The 14,281-nt window shown below is 42.0% G+C and overlaps 1 long non-coding RNA gene across 1 annotated transcript in view; it reads left to right on the top strand.

Annotated features, from left to right (window-relative positions):
• Positions 1–13,397, top strand: part of LOC132655465 (uncharacterized) — a 29,603-nt gene extending 16,206 nt beyond the window's left edge. The window contains exons 2-3 of the long non-coding RNA XR_009593275.1: positions 529–643; positions 13,198–13,397. This is a non-coding gene — a long non-coding RNA (uncharacterized LOC132655465). The remainder of the gene's footprint in view (positions 1–528; positions 644–13,197) is intronic.
• The last annotated feature ends 884 nt before the right edge of the window (positions 13,398–14,281 follow it).

A 14,281-nucleotide genomic window follows, 5' to 3' on the forward strand; every position in this document is an offset into this window, starting at 1 on the left:
AAAAGAACAATAACTGTATGGATTTTTGCCCACCCGAATGCAACCTTGCACCCAGAGAGGAGAGATTCTAAGGTTTAGGTCAAACAGCCTTAGGTTGTAAAGAAAGAGAATGGCCTCCAGCCCTTCAGATTCTGCATTGTATCCCAGTGATCACGGAAGGGGACCACTCTCTGATCCTTTCTGTTTGCCACACCCACCAGCCTAAATAAAGCAAGATGGAAAGAAAAGGGAAGGAAGTGCTTTCTAAGGAGGGAGGAGCCTTTTGCAGTGAGCAGCATGGCCAAGTTCAGAAAGGCACCCCTGCCTTCCAAGACTTTCTGACTGTGCATTCTAATTCTAGAAAGGCTGCTTATTTTTCTCCTCTGTGTATTTACAAAAAAATTATTAAATTGCTTTAAAAGTCACATATTGGAAAAATCCTCCAGGCTTACAGTGAAGCCATAAGAATAAAAGGAATATTTGTGAGTACAATAAAACCACGTGTGAGTTTTGTAAATAACACAAACCTGTCATGTCACTTCTCTGCAGAAGCAGATTTGGGTTACAATGGTCACATTGCGGTTCCATTAGCCTGCCACCTAAATTCAACTACTTCAGCGCACCACCAGAATATCTTCTCAGAGGCCTGGAGCTGTGTGTCCGGGTAAGATGGTCATTTTGCTCTTTCTTCCCAAGAAGGGGCCCTAAGAATCACAATCCCTCCAAAAGAACCATCTGCAGCAGCCAGGAGAGCGTTCTTCAGCTGGTCTCCAGCCTTGCACAGCCTCATCCCCTTTGACTCTTTGGCTGGCTCCCTATTATGACCCGAAGAGAACAGCTTTAATGAGCTCATTGGGCTGCATTGTTTCCCCCCAACTATTGTGACTTGAAAGAGGAAGTATTAAATGTTTATGCTGCAGGTAAAATCCCAGGGCCCTAATTTGTTCTATTTCCCCTGCTTCCTTTTCCCAGAGTGATAAGTCAAAACAAACTCAAGGAGAGAGCAAATTTTAGTCAAGTGGCATTAAAATTTCAAATTAGATAAACCAAGCCAAAGGCATTAGAACAAGGATGCCTCTAGCATTCCCTGCCTCCATGTGACCCAAAGCAGTCCCCAATTAGCTCCTAAGGTTGGTGTACAAAGAAGAAATGAGGCCAACTTTAACCAGAATGAATTGTCTTAACAGTCTTTGGTAGGGGATGCTCAGTTGTTTTGAAAGGAAACAAATTCATTTAGCCAGAACCAAAAAACAAAACAAAACAAAACAAAAAAAACATTCTCCTTGGTGCTTACTGTGATTTCTAAACAAGAAAACCTTTTAGGTTAAAAATGAACAGCCAGGCCAACCTCTGTAACTGTGGGAGTCTTTATTTAATTAATATTTACGGAACTCCCTTAGTTTGCCAGGCCCTACTCCAATATAGGATTAGGTTCTGTGCCAAAGCCCACCTTCTCCACACAGGACCCTCAGAGCTGTCAAGCTTGCTTTCTTCAAGACTCTGTCTCTCTGGAAAACACATTTTGCCTATAAAGTGCCACTCACCCAGTTACAAGAAAAAAGTCTGTTAAGATGGGCATGGTGGCTCAGACCAACAATCCCAGAGTTTAGGAGGAAGAGGCTGAGGGAAGCAAAAGGAGTTTGAGGCCAGCCTGGGCTATAATCCTGCATTTGTGGCTACCCAGAGATGTACAATGAGACCCTATCTGGAGGATGAGGAGAGAGAGAGAGAGAGAAAATAAAAGTTAACTAAAGAGGTCTGATGTCTGTGGTAGGCACAAACAGCTGTTGTTATTGCATTTTCTTGTTTTAAAATCAAAAGATAAAGTAGAAGCCTGGGGTGACATCCACGTTGGTCGCATCCCATGGTGCCTGGGAAGCCCACCTACTTCATTTAGACAAGTACCATATAAATCACTCTCCACTTATATCTCCGTGTCTATTTATCAGGAGGCCCCGGAGATCGCTCCAGGGCCATTGTGTCGCAGCTCTGGAGTCTTTATTCTAAGTGGAAAATAGAAGCCCCAAGCGCCCGTGCTCAGACTTGAGTAACACACAGTGCCATATACGCACAGCACTGAGGCAGAATGGAAGAGCTTCTGAATATGAGCAACTCATTGCTCACATCTAGCTACACTAAGAGTGAAAGAGCTCTGGGCCACCATCCCGTGGCCCTGCTCAGCTTCCTGGCTGCCCTAAAGCTCCTTGCAGGAACGCTGCCTCTGTGACCCAGTTGCTACACTTCTGATCCCCTGCACCCCAGAGGCTGTCACAAGTCGGCCTCCTTCCCAGGAGTTGAACACACAATAGAGAAAGGGCCCTGGCTGGGAGGTTCAGCTGCCATTAACCCCTACCAGCTGTGCCTGTGGGGAGCCTTCTGGCCTGAATGTCCTTTCTCTGCGGCCGCCTTCATGCCACTAATCTAAGCATTGTTGGGGAGGAATGCTGACAGGAGAAAAGAAATTTTTCTTGTGTCCATGCAAGCGTGTGTATCCATGTGTAAGTGAGGGGAGAGTGAAGGCTAATTTCTATAGTTGGCATGAATAGAAGGACTGGAGAAAACCTAGTTAAAATGTGGTTACTTGCTTAAAAGGCTCAGGCAATTTAAATAATTTCAGTGTGTGCTGTATTTTTTTTAAGGGAAAGGGGAGAAACTAGTTACTATTATAATTTTCTTTAAATCCTTTGAGATGTTTGGGCATGTTTCAGACTTTTAAAACTGCCAACAGACAAAAAAGAATTTAATTAAAATTCATAAAAATACCGGCATAAAGTTACAGACATACAGAATTTCTTAGTTCTAGTAGACCTGAAAAAAAATGTGAAAAAAAAGTAGAGTTAATTTTATCAACCACTGTAATGACCCTAAACAGAACAACTATATTTAAAAGATGGAGAAGAAACCTACCAAATTTTGTTTTCAGTGAATAAGAATACTTCAATGAAAGGAGCTGATTTTTCTTTCAGCTGTAAAGAGACTCAGGTGAAGACCTGAGGTGGTAACTTCTCCAATTTAGGGCCAGTTGAGGGATGATGACAGCCAGAGTGCTAATTGTGTGGCTAAACAGGCTTCCTGCTTGCTTTCAGCTTGGAGGGAATTCCATTTGCTTTTCCAAAGCTACTGCCATTGAAACAAAACAGAACTTCAATTTAGGCCCTTGCATTATCATCGGAGACAACAGTTGGCCTGTTTCAAATCAAATTAAGAATAATTCATGTAGAAATCTCTGTTCTGGACAATTAAATGTATCATAGTAGGACAACTGCCACAATAAAGTGCTACTTCACAGCTGTCTCGTGTCTAGACTGCTGTGCTCACCGGCCCTTCAGATAGCCCCTCCCACAGATTGTCAGCAGGTCCATCCACAGAACAGCAGAGTCTTCACTGTGCCTACCTCAAGCACGTGACTATGATAAAGTAGACTTAACTAAGGAAGCCATGGCTTTCTGAATTTGTATGCATGGCTACCTTGACAGAACTAGCAGTATTAGGAGCATTCTTCTCCAAATGTAGTCCGGCTGCCCTGGTTCTCATTTGATAAAGGCCAATGAGTCGATCAAATCAAACAATAAAAAAAAAATATCTTCCCTCATTATTCTTGTTTTTAGGCATTTAGGTTTGTGAGTTTCCAAAAAAAAAGACAATTATCTTGGAAAAGCAAAGCAGGCATACATGGAACAGGTAAAAACGATAATGAAGCTTCAGTTGCAGTCACTGGGTTCTTCACCCACTCATCCATGAGGTTAGTGGTTGTCTTTAACATGGAAGACACTGTACTAGACTGTGTGGGAAAAGTAGCTCTATACACAGCTTGCATTCAACACGTTTCCTGTCTCATCTAAGTCCTGTGGTTATAGAGACACAACATTAAGTAGAACAATAAAATGCTTCTGCCGGCAAAAGTTCAGTGAAGTTCTTGCCAAAGAGCCTAACCCTGCCACTTCCCACTTCAGTCCTCAGGTATTCTGATAATTACCTTCCATGTTCTCCTACTTATATCGAGTAATTCTCATAAGCAAGACAACCTAATGAGAAGGACTGGGACTGTAGCTCAGTTGGTAAGAGTGCTTGCCTTCCATAGACAGACCTGGGTTTGCTCCCCAGCGCCACATGAACCAGGAATGATGGCACAGACCTTTAATCACAGCTCCTGGAAAGCAAGAAAGTAACATTGCTTTAACATTGCTTTTGCTCTGTGTTAAACTTTTTTGTATGTGTGTTGGGCGGTGGGGAGGAGTAAAATAGTCCAGGGATAGACGTTGCTCAGGGTAGAACACACTTGCCTAATATGAATGAAGCTCAATCCCTGACGCATAAAAACAACCCGTGAATGAACACATTAGTACAACATACATGTTAATGAGCTAAGTACCTTGGGTGTCGTTTGTAAGATAACGGATAAAGCCGGTGTCCTGGTTTAAAGAGAGGGTGTGTAAAACCAAATGAACAGAGAAATGCGGAAGTCCCCGTAAGGTCTAACCCTTAAATGCATCCACCACAGCCTTCCAGTGGTGTCTTCTCCCAGGGTGGGTGGAGTCCAGCAAGACATTGTCCCTCCTTCTCTCTGCCTACTGTTGGAACCAGTCTGTCTCCTGCCTCACCACCAGTGCCCCGCTCCATTTCAAAGCCCAAGGAAAGCAAGCACCAGCACAGCCCCTTTGGTACAGGAACAACGCACACTGAGCACCCTGGGCTCGGGTTGGGTAGTTGTCATTCAGCTCAGCCTGTGCTAATTTTGATGGGAAAATCAGCCTTGAGTCTTGAGCTATCCCAAAGTGGGCTTCTAGAAGAAAACCATTTGGAACTGTAGGGTTCCAACCTGAACAACAGTTAATTCCATTTGAGAAGTGTTGCTGGTTGGAAGAACTGGGCTTGAAGAACAAGACAAATAAGACCCCTTTACAACCTGTGCATTCCAAGTATGTATGAAACGAACAATCGAAATGAGCGGGAACAAATCAGAGAAATAAAAAATAAAAGCCATCAGTTTTCCACTTGAAATTTACATTGCTTTGCTAGTTGATGGTCTCCTTGAAGCTGGTAAACGGGGTTTAAACAGAAACACAATGCCAAATGGCACAGGGCTACCCTGCTTTACAAATGGCCCAAAACACTTCATATAAGAAATACTCTTGGGGCCTGGAGAGATGGCTCAGTGGTTACGAGCACTGTTTGCTCTTCCAGAGGACTTGAGTTCAATTCCCAGCAACCACATGGTGGCTCAAAACCATCTATAATGAGATCTGGCACCCTCTTCTGGTGTGCAGGTGTACATGCAGATAGAGTACTCATACATAAAATAAATATAAATGTAATACTTAAAAAAATACTTCTCTTTAAAAATGATAAAAAACAAAAATTTGAGGAGTATTTATTTTCAGAATAAAACTTTTTAAAATGTATATTAGTGTGTGTGAGAGAGGGAGAGAGAAGAGGGGAGAGAGGAAAAGAGAAAGGGAGGGAGAAAGAAAATGTATCTGTGATATGGTCTGTGCTGTGGAGGTCAAAGGTCAACCTTCTGAAGTTGTTTTTTCTTCATCTACCTTTATGTGGGCTCCAGGGGTCAGACTCAGGTTAGCTGAGCCTGCTCAGCCAGCTTACTGGCACTTGTTTCCATCATTAAACTTTATTTATTCAGAATAGAAAGTAGTCTTTAAGGATGGCAAGATGACTAGGCAGGCAAAAGCGCTTGCAGCCAAGGCTGATGACACAGATTCAATTCCTAGGACCCTCGTGGTAGGAGAGAACCCACTCTTGTAGGTTGTCTGCCGTGGGACTATGTAAACCAGGCTTCATCTCACAGGGAGCTACCTGCCCCTGTCTCTCAAGGGCTGGGTTTGAAGCTATATCTTACTACTTTTAGTTTAAATAAATGTAATTATTTAAATGTAATATTTAAAAGGTCTACAAATTAGAAGTTCTGTGGCCTTGGGGTTGTTGCTCAGTTGGTAGCTAGTATGTATGAAACCTTGGATTCAGTCCCAAGCACACATAACCCAGGAACAATGGTACAGGTCTGTAATCTCTAAATGGAGAGGTGGAACCAGGAGTTCAAAGTCATTCCTCAGAGTCCTGGGAAGCATGAGACTAGCATGAGCTACAGGAGAGGTTGCTTGTTTGTTCGTGTTTTGATTCTGGAGACAGGGTTTCTCTGTGTAGGCCTGAATGTTCTGGAACTCACTCTCTAGAGCAGGATGGCCTTGAACCCAGAGATCCTCCTGCCCCTGGAGAGCTGGAATTGAAGTTGTGCCACCACACCCAGCATTATGCCTTCTTCTAAGTTACTTCACATCTGCATGCTCAGGATAGACTGTCTCATGTTTTTCTCCTCTCAGCAAATATGCTTCCATTCCCATATTAGCAACTCCTCTATATTTGACTCCTCTTGATTGGTTAGTCCCTTCCCTTTAGAGACACACAAAGATGTACAAGCACGCACACATTTTGAATCTACTCAATGTACAAAATACATAACAGAAGTAGATAGCACCAAGGACTTTTCAGAAAGTTGGTGATGAAAGTTGTGTTTTAAAATATTGAAATATCATGAACTTGATCACATTTCTCTAACATGGGTTATTTAATTATAGACTCTGGATCTTATTAGTCTAAACACATTGTGTGAGAGTCAGGGCCACTGACACTATTCAGGCTTTAAAAAGAAGGCAGAGAGTGGAGAAATGGTTCAGTGGTTAAAAGCATTGGCTATTCTTGCAGGAGACCTGGGTTCAATTCCTAGCACCTATGTGGTGGCTCACAACCACTTATAACTTCAGTTCCTAGGGATCTGTATGTACCAGGCACAAACTTGGTAAGATGAACCACCCATATACATACCATAATAATTAAGATAGATAGATAGATAGATAGATAGATGATAGAGATAGATAGATAGATGATAGATAGATAGTTAGATAGATAGATAGATAGATAGATAGATAGATAGATAGATAGATAGATAGATAGATAAGACAAATACAAAACCAAATTCACACTAGAGGAGCCCAAAGTGGTGAGCCCAAAGTGTCTACATCATCTCTCGGGAGGCAGAAGCTGCAGGATCATGAACTTGAGACAAGAGAAAGCTACAGAGTTAGACCCTGTCTCTAAATAAACAAATAGGACATACTTGAGAAAAAGCATCTCATAGTAATCTTCACACAATTCAAAAGATCAGACATGAAAAATAGAGCACAAACAAGACAGGGACCAGTAAAACATACCATGAATAGGAAAAGGAAAACACACACACATACACACAATCTGCAGGTTACTGTTCATCCTGTTTCTGAGACACTAGAAATCAAGGGGGGAAATGTAATGGGTCTCTGTCTCTAATGAATTAGAATAGTTATCAATTCTTCTCTCACAGGTCAAATGTTGGAACAGATGGTAAGGAAGACAAGTGTTCAGAAGCTGTTATGTAGGCAGACTAAGCTGACCCTCATGCAGTATCCTATAGCAGACCTGCACTCTGCCTCCTGCCTCAGCCTCCTCTGGCAGGGATGACGCTAGCCACCACACCCAGTCTACAGTGGCTTGGTAAGGACTTTTGGGTACAGTGGCTTCTCTTTACAGAAGCTAGCACAGAAGTGAGGAGAGGTGAGCCTAGGCCAATGCTTTCCAAAGCTACCTTATCATTCAGAAAATGTTCACACAATAGCTACATTTTGAGAAATCGAGGGCTTGCTTCTGAAAAACATTGAGGAACGCATTCCAAAGTGAAGTGAGAGCCCTTTCTACCTGCTCTGCAGCCTTTTAGGTTGGGGTTAATCCAGGAAACCAAGCAGTAGGAGCGTGTTCACTAAAGGCTACACCACACATCTCATATTCATTTTTTAAAGGTGATGGTTCAGATGTGACTCAATGCATTCTGCTCTCCTCGACTTGGAAGAGCTTATTTCCTAAGGAAAATATTCCCTGTCACCTGATACAACTAGACAGGCTTCCTAAGTGTACCAGAAAAAGAGTATCCTAAGAGAGTCAATATGCACAGGAGTCCTCATGCAGTTTAGCAAGTGTCTGGATTGCAGACTGTGCTACACAAGGCCATGGAATACAGCCACGCAGGGGTCTGTATTCTCTCAAAATAGCGTGTAAACTTCCAGATGTGCTTTTTTGCACAAAGACCCAATGAATGTTTAATTAAATCAAGAACATGTTTTATGAGTTCCTTTGGAAAAGAAAGAAGGCAAAAGTCAAATACGTAACAGTGCTTTCCATGATGTGACGCTACCGCAGCAAAGACCTGACTAGAAACTCTTCTCCCATTGCTCGGGATAGACTTCTTCTTGCACTGTGCATGCTGCTTAGGTTGCCCTCTTCAGAGGCCTGTTCTAGGTGAATTTCTCCTCTGGAGTCCTCAGTTAGCCTATTGCTAAGGCAGAGCTTCCAAAAACTCTATTCCTTCCCCCAGTACTTATAAAATGTATGACATTACCACAGTTGTTTCTTGATGAAGTTGGGTGCTTTGTGCTGTTAGAACACTCTAGTAATAAACCATTACCCAGATGTCCATTTCATAATTAAATACTTTGGACCGATACCTGTATGATTATTGCATGGAATATTTTATATTGTAATCCACACTGGGTGCTATACAAAAAAAAATTTTTTTTTTTTTTGTAAAGGTAAGGCTGGCTAATAGTTTTGAAAAGGAATCTTAAGCCTTTGGAAGATGAGTGCAAACCTTTGGAAGACTAGTACCTTTAGAAACCACAAAGTGGAGAGAAGAAAAAACTAACTATTAAAATGCACACACACTGCTGGCTGGCAGTGTTGTGACAGCCGCAGTGTCGGCGTCAGTCAATTATCTTCACAAATGCCTCTTGTGCTAATGAGCACTCACAAAAATCAGCAGACTTTTCTGGCAAGGAGAAAAGATCAGTTTCATTGCTTGCAGAACTAATTCAGGGTACAAAAGTGAAGGCTCTGCCATCGCTGTCTCTTTTACTGCTCCTTTTGTGAAGGCTTTTGATGTGCGCTGAAGAGCTGGGCCTGTTTGGGCCCCTCCATCTCCAGTTCATTGCCTGCCATTAACATACATATCCATATGAAAAGTTCGCTAAGTCACTAACAGCTGTCCAGAAAGGAGTTTGAGAAGGAAGGGAGAAAAAAGAACCTATGCCTTCTCAAAATGCTGACAATACTATTTAGCCCCTTTTTGGCAATGATATACCTAACTTTTTAAAGCCGCCTTTCACTCCAAATGGAACGAAGTATAATGCAACATTCAAACACATAGTGGTTTCATTTTGCAACAGTCATTTGCTGTATTCAGAGGGAAAACGTCTATAGTTACCAGATGCGAGGAAAATCCATCATTCATGATACATACGTGTACGCTGGACACACACACACTTTACATTGTTTTTGCAGAACACTAAACAGCACGAATCTTCCACTTAGCCCCGAGCAAACCCCCTGCAGCAGATGCTCTTGAGTGCTTTCACGCCCATTGCTTCCCTCAGTCTCTGAGACTGACAGTTACCTATGGTCAATTTGTTATCAATGGATTCCGTGTTAGCAAAAGAAAATGCCATCCAAATTGCACCGTAAATTCTTTTTACAATTAAATAACTCCTCTCTAGATACCCTGATGAAAAATTCCTGTTAGGATTAAAAAAAAAAAAAAAAAAAGACATCTTAAAAATATGGAGTCCTGGCTTTGAAATGGAGAATTTGTTTTTACACATTTTCAGGTCCCATGAGCCCTTTAAGGCAGCCGCTTAATTAAATGACTGCATTGTTCCCGGTCAACTTTTTCTAAAGGCAAGAAGGAAACAGTTTTCTTTAAGAAGAGGCCCTGAGGGCAGAGTGGGAAGAAATAGATTTTAAATTAAAGATGAAGACCGGTGCTTCCTTAGCGGACTGGGCTTACTTTTATCAAGCTCCAGAAGAAAGCCTGAGACAGATATGTCCACCCTTTTGCTCCCAACCCCAGGAGTTCATGACCCTGAGGCCATCTACAGGGGCTTTGCAGCAGACATTTTTCCCATCTTGAGCTTGAAACTTGGGCTCGGCAAATCTGTCAATTAAAAGGTTTACCTTCATTTACATCAAGGACGTTTCTCTTTCTCTCTCTCTCTTTAATCTCTCACTTCCTTTCTTGCTGCTCCCTTCCTTTCTTCTTCCTAAATCGGAATCACATTGCAAAGAAGAACCAACAGCCCTCCATTCTGTGAAGATTTTAGTCCTGTAAGGACCCTCCCACCATGCCAAAACAGCTTGTGCCATATAAAACCAAGACTTTAATCCCACTTGTTGCTCTCCCCGCCCTTCTTCCCCACCCACCCCCACTGCAGAGTCTCTGCAGCCGCATCTCTCCCGGATCAGTCGCTAAAAATCTTTAACTCTGCCTATGTTGATCTGAAAATTAAATCTTATTTAGTATGCATCTGTTTGTTGTCCCTGGAGAACCCCAGCATTCATTCCAAGGGGTCCAGAATGACTTCTTAAACACTTTTCTCTTTGCTGCAATTAAACAAAGTGGGGCTGTGATTAGCCCTCCGTAGGGGGGAAAGAAAAAGACACCGTTGAATCAAAACGAGGGGACCTGGCTGGCCATTATTTCCTCACAATGCCGGAGTTTATTGCTGAAACCTGCTTATCCCCCAGCTCTGCACTCCATGGGAACTTCAGTCAGGTGGAAAGCGATTTTCTTCTCTGCAGCTTCAAGTGTCGTTAAGACCCGAGAAGGCCTAAAGCTGTTCCTGGTAACTGAGACATTTGGGATAATCTTTACGGAGTTTTGCAGAGCGTCTCCTTTTTGCGGCTCTTAGGAGTTGAGTTAATGATGAGCTTCTACTGACTCTCCTTTTTATTTTTTATTTATTTATTTTTTAATCTAAGCCCAAAAGTGCCTGTTTAAGTACTACCTCCCTCCAGCTCTTGGGAATCACTCTAGAGGGCTTTGCTTGGCTCTGTGTTCATGACACATAATGAAAACAATTTTACGCTGTGGAGGGAAGTATTGGCAATTACTGATGTAACAGCCACCTGCAGAAGCAGGCCTGGCTGCAGCATCCTGCACTTCATGAATATTTTATGGTGCGATGTTATTCTGAATGGCTGGGGCAGGTGAAGGGGGCCCGGGGTGTGTAACAAGCGGCTCTGCTGGAGGCTGTGTCCCTACCCTGCTTCCCTGCAGGGCCCACAGTGTAGCCCACAGTGTAACATCAAGAAGCATCCTGACCCCGCCTGGATGGAGGCAAGGGCCACGGAGGCTCAGGCAAGATGCTATGACAAGTCACGGTGGGCACCCTTTACAACCCCTTGTCTGCCGATTTTACACAAGTTGTCCAGCGTGAAAAGCCACAGCATCAATCTTGTCTGATTTAATTTGATAAATTAAGTGTGGATAAGGATTAAATGAGAATTTTGTAATGGAGAAAACTTGTCTCTGCTCTTTAATCCAGTTGTAAGAGAGAAACTCCATAAAATATAAAGCAATGCGAGAGAGAAAGAGCTCACTATAGTGCCATCACGCACAGACAGATGCTAAGTTAGAATGCTCCTTGCTTTCTGGTATTCGTGTGTAGCATGCACTCCTGTGTCCAAGCATGTATACCGCCATGCTCACAGACAACGGAGGGCCTAGAAACACGAGACGGAAGCAGAACTTCAACATTTCCCTGCAGTGAAATGCACCTATTGAGAACTGTTCACGAATAGGCGGGTTATTTTGATTATATTTCATTTTTCAAGTGTTATTTTCCAAACACAAAATGTCAAGATTTAAACTGAGTCTTGTAGCTCTAAGAATACACGTCTGCCACCTCAGAACTTAGTGAGTCCTCCTTCCTGGCATATTTAGGGTATCAGGTTTCATGTTGTGTGTAAGCAAAATGAAAACAGGATACAAATGATTATGCATGACAGATTTTTCTATAGGCTGGGGCAGTTTGGACAAACACTTGGTTTCCAGACAACTGATGGAAATTCGAAACAATTCCTTGTAAAACTGTTTTTAAAAAAATGTGTTAAGCTTTGTGTGTGTGTTGAGAATGGTGGAGTATGATTTTTGAAGAAGTGTCTGAAAAGGTTGTACACTAGAATTCAGGCTAAATGGCTTTCTGGAGACAACAAGCTTAGTAAAGGATACAAAAGAGTTACAGGATCCAGGGACACAAACTGGTGCACAGAACAGAAATTCTCAACAGCCACAGGAGGCAAGGTAGCTTGCTTGAGAACCCGAGAAAACGTGGGCAACAGCCACAGGAGGCAAGGTAGCTTGCTTGAGAACCTGAGAAAACGTGGGCAACAGCCACAGGAGGCAAGGTAGCTTGCTTGAGAACCCGAGAAAACGTGGGCAACAGAAGAATTGCAGAGTGCCAATCTAAGGGTTTCAGAAGGTCCTCTCAAATGTTTTCCAAGTGGTAGTTTCACAGACATGCTCCTAACATTTCATAACATTAATTTAGCACTTACACCAGAATGAAATGATGTGGTGATACATTAAATCTTCCACCTCCACGCTCACTTTGTGTTCCTCTAGTGAAGCCGCACAGCCCGAGTCATTGGCAATCCATGTGTACTTCAAAATTATTAAATCAAAATGGCAAAGATGATGAATGTTTGTACAACGTGGCAGGAGTTGCCTCAGTAAATGGCAGCACATGGCCTAAATTCTCATCTAATTTACTATTGGCATTGCTCTCTGATGTGGCAATACAGAGAATTATCTCAGCTTGTTCAATATGTCATCTCCTGTCTATGTATCAAGAACGAGGGCAGCTTTTTAAAGTATTGGTACTTTCCATTAGCCAAGAGGAAATGATGACATCAGGTGATCTTGATAAGTCATGTCATAGTAACCCACCTCTTTTCACAAACAGGTTAAATTCAAGCAGAACACTAAACTACCAGTGTTAATACACCAATATTAATAGAAATTGACATATATTCAAGAAACCCCAAAATATTTCATTTTAACTCACTATATATTTTTTCTGCTTCATAATATATGTTAGAGGTGCCCTGATTAGCAATTTTATAAAGATCAAATTATTAACATGCGGTAAATTTCAGATTCTTATAATTGGATTTTTAGCTTAAGAGATGTTAAACTCTGTATGTAAACGACATTATTGAAAAGCCTGTCTTCTGGAAGAAAATTGCTGTTTGACAATTCTATAGAATATTTAAGAAAGGTAATTACACTGCTCCAGTAGTTAAAGATGCAGGTGTTGAATAAAGTCTCTGCTTTTGATTTTGCAGAAAACTCCAGGAAGGAAAGAAAGGGGGCCCTCAACTCCTGATTTCACAGGCGAAGCTCCACCCTGGGCACCATTTGTGTTGCCTGACCATAGGGACATTCAGCCAGTGTCGCGGTAAACTCCACAGCGGCTTTGCTACTTGCAAATCAGATACTGAGGGGCAGCACCAGCAGCCAAAGCTAGCGCCATTAAGAATAAAACACAGGCCTTATCAAAAAAGACCATAGGAAAAAACTTGTCTTTACTACCTGGGTTTGAGAGAAACACTTAATTCAGTTATTACTTCAGCCTAAGGAATACTCTTACAAAAAGAATTAAAGATTAAATTTAAAACATATATATATTATTTAATTCAGCTGTGTTTTTAATCTTTATTTGGTGGCTATACATGTGTATGATTATGTAATTACTTCTAGCTTATGCTTTTTCTTTCTTTCTTTTGTTTGTCTGTTTTTTGTTTTGTTTTGTTTTCATTGTTCTCATTTTGAGGCAGTCTCAATAAATATCCCTGGCTGTCTTCGAACTCACAATGTAGATCAGGCTGGCATCAAACTCAACTCACAGAGATCTCTAGTGCTAGGATTAAAGGCACGTGCCACCACGCCTAACTTCCATCTTATTTTCTGAGGCAAGGTTTCATCCTGAACCCAGAGCTCACGGAATGCCTGGCAAGGACGTCCAGGGGCCCTGCTTCTCTTGCTCCTTCAGCCCTTGTATTACAGGCAGGTACCACCATAGCTGGATTCTTATGTGGGTGAGGGTTACAAACTCACGTTTGGATGGCAAACACCAACAGAATCATCTCCCAAGCCCTTTTATTTTCTAACATTAAGAGATGTTGAAGCCAGGCATAGTGATACATCATACATTTAAATCCAGCAGAGAGAGGCAGATCTCAGTCAGCCTGATCTTCAAAGAGAGTTCTAGGACATCAGAGCTGCATAGAAAGATAGAGAGACACTGTCTCAAAACAAACAAACAAGTTAAAGGATGACCTTAGAGAAACCTTAAATGACTTCATTTTTGTTAAAGAGTAAAATGTTTTCTGTGAATTGTAGTTAAGTGTTTTGAAAGAATGTGAATGC

The sequence above is a fragment of the Meriones unguiculatus genome, chromosome 7, assembly GCF_030254825.1.
Source record: "Meriones unguiculatus strain TT.TT164.6M chromosome 7, Bangor_MerUng_6.1, whole genome shotgun sequence".
In the NCBI taxonomy this organism is placed as follows: Eukaryota; Metazoa; Chordata; class Mammalia; order Rodentia; family Muridae; genus Meriones; species Meriones unguiculatus.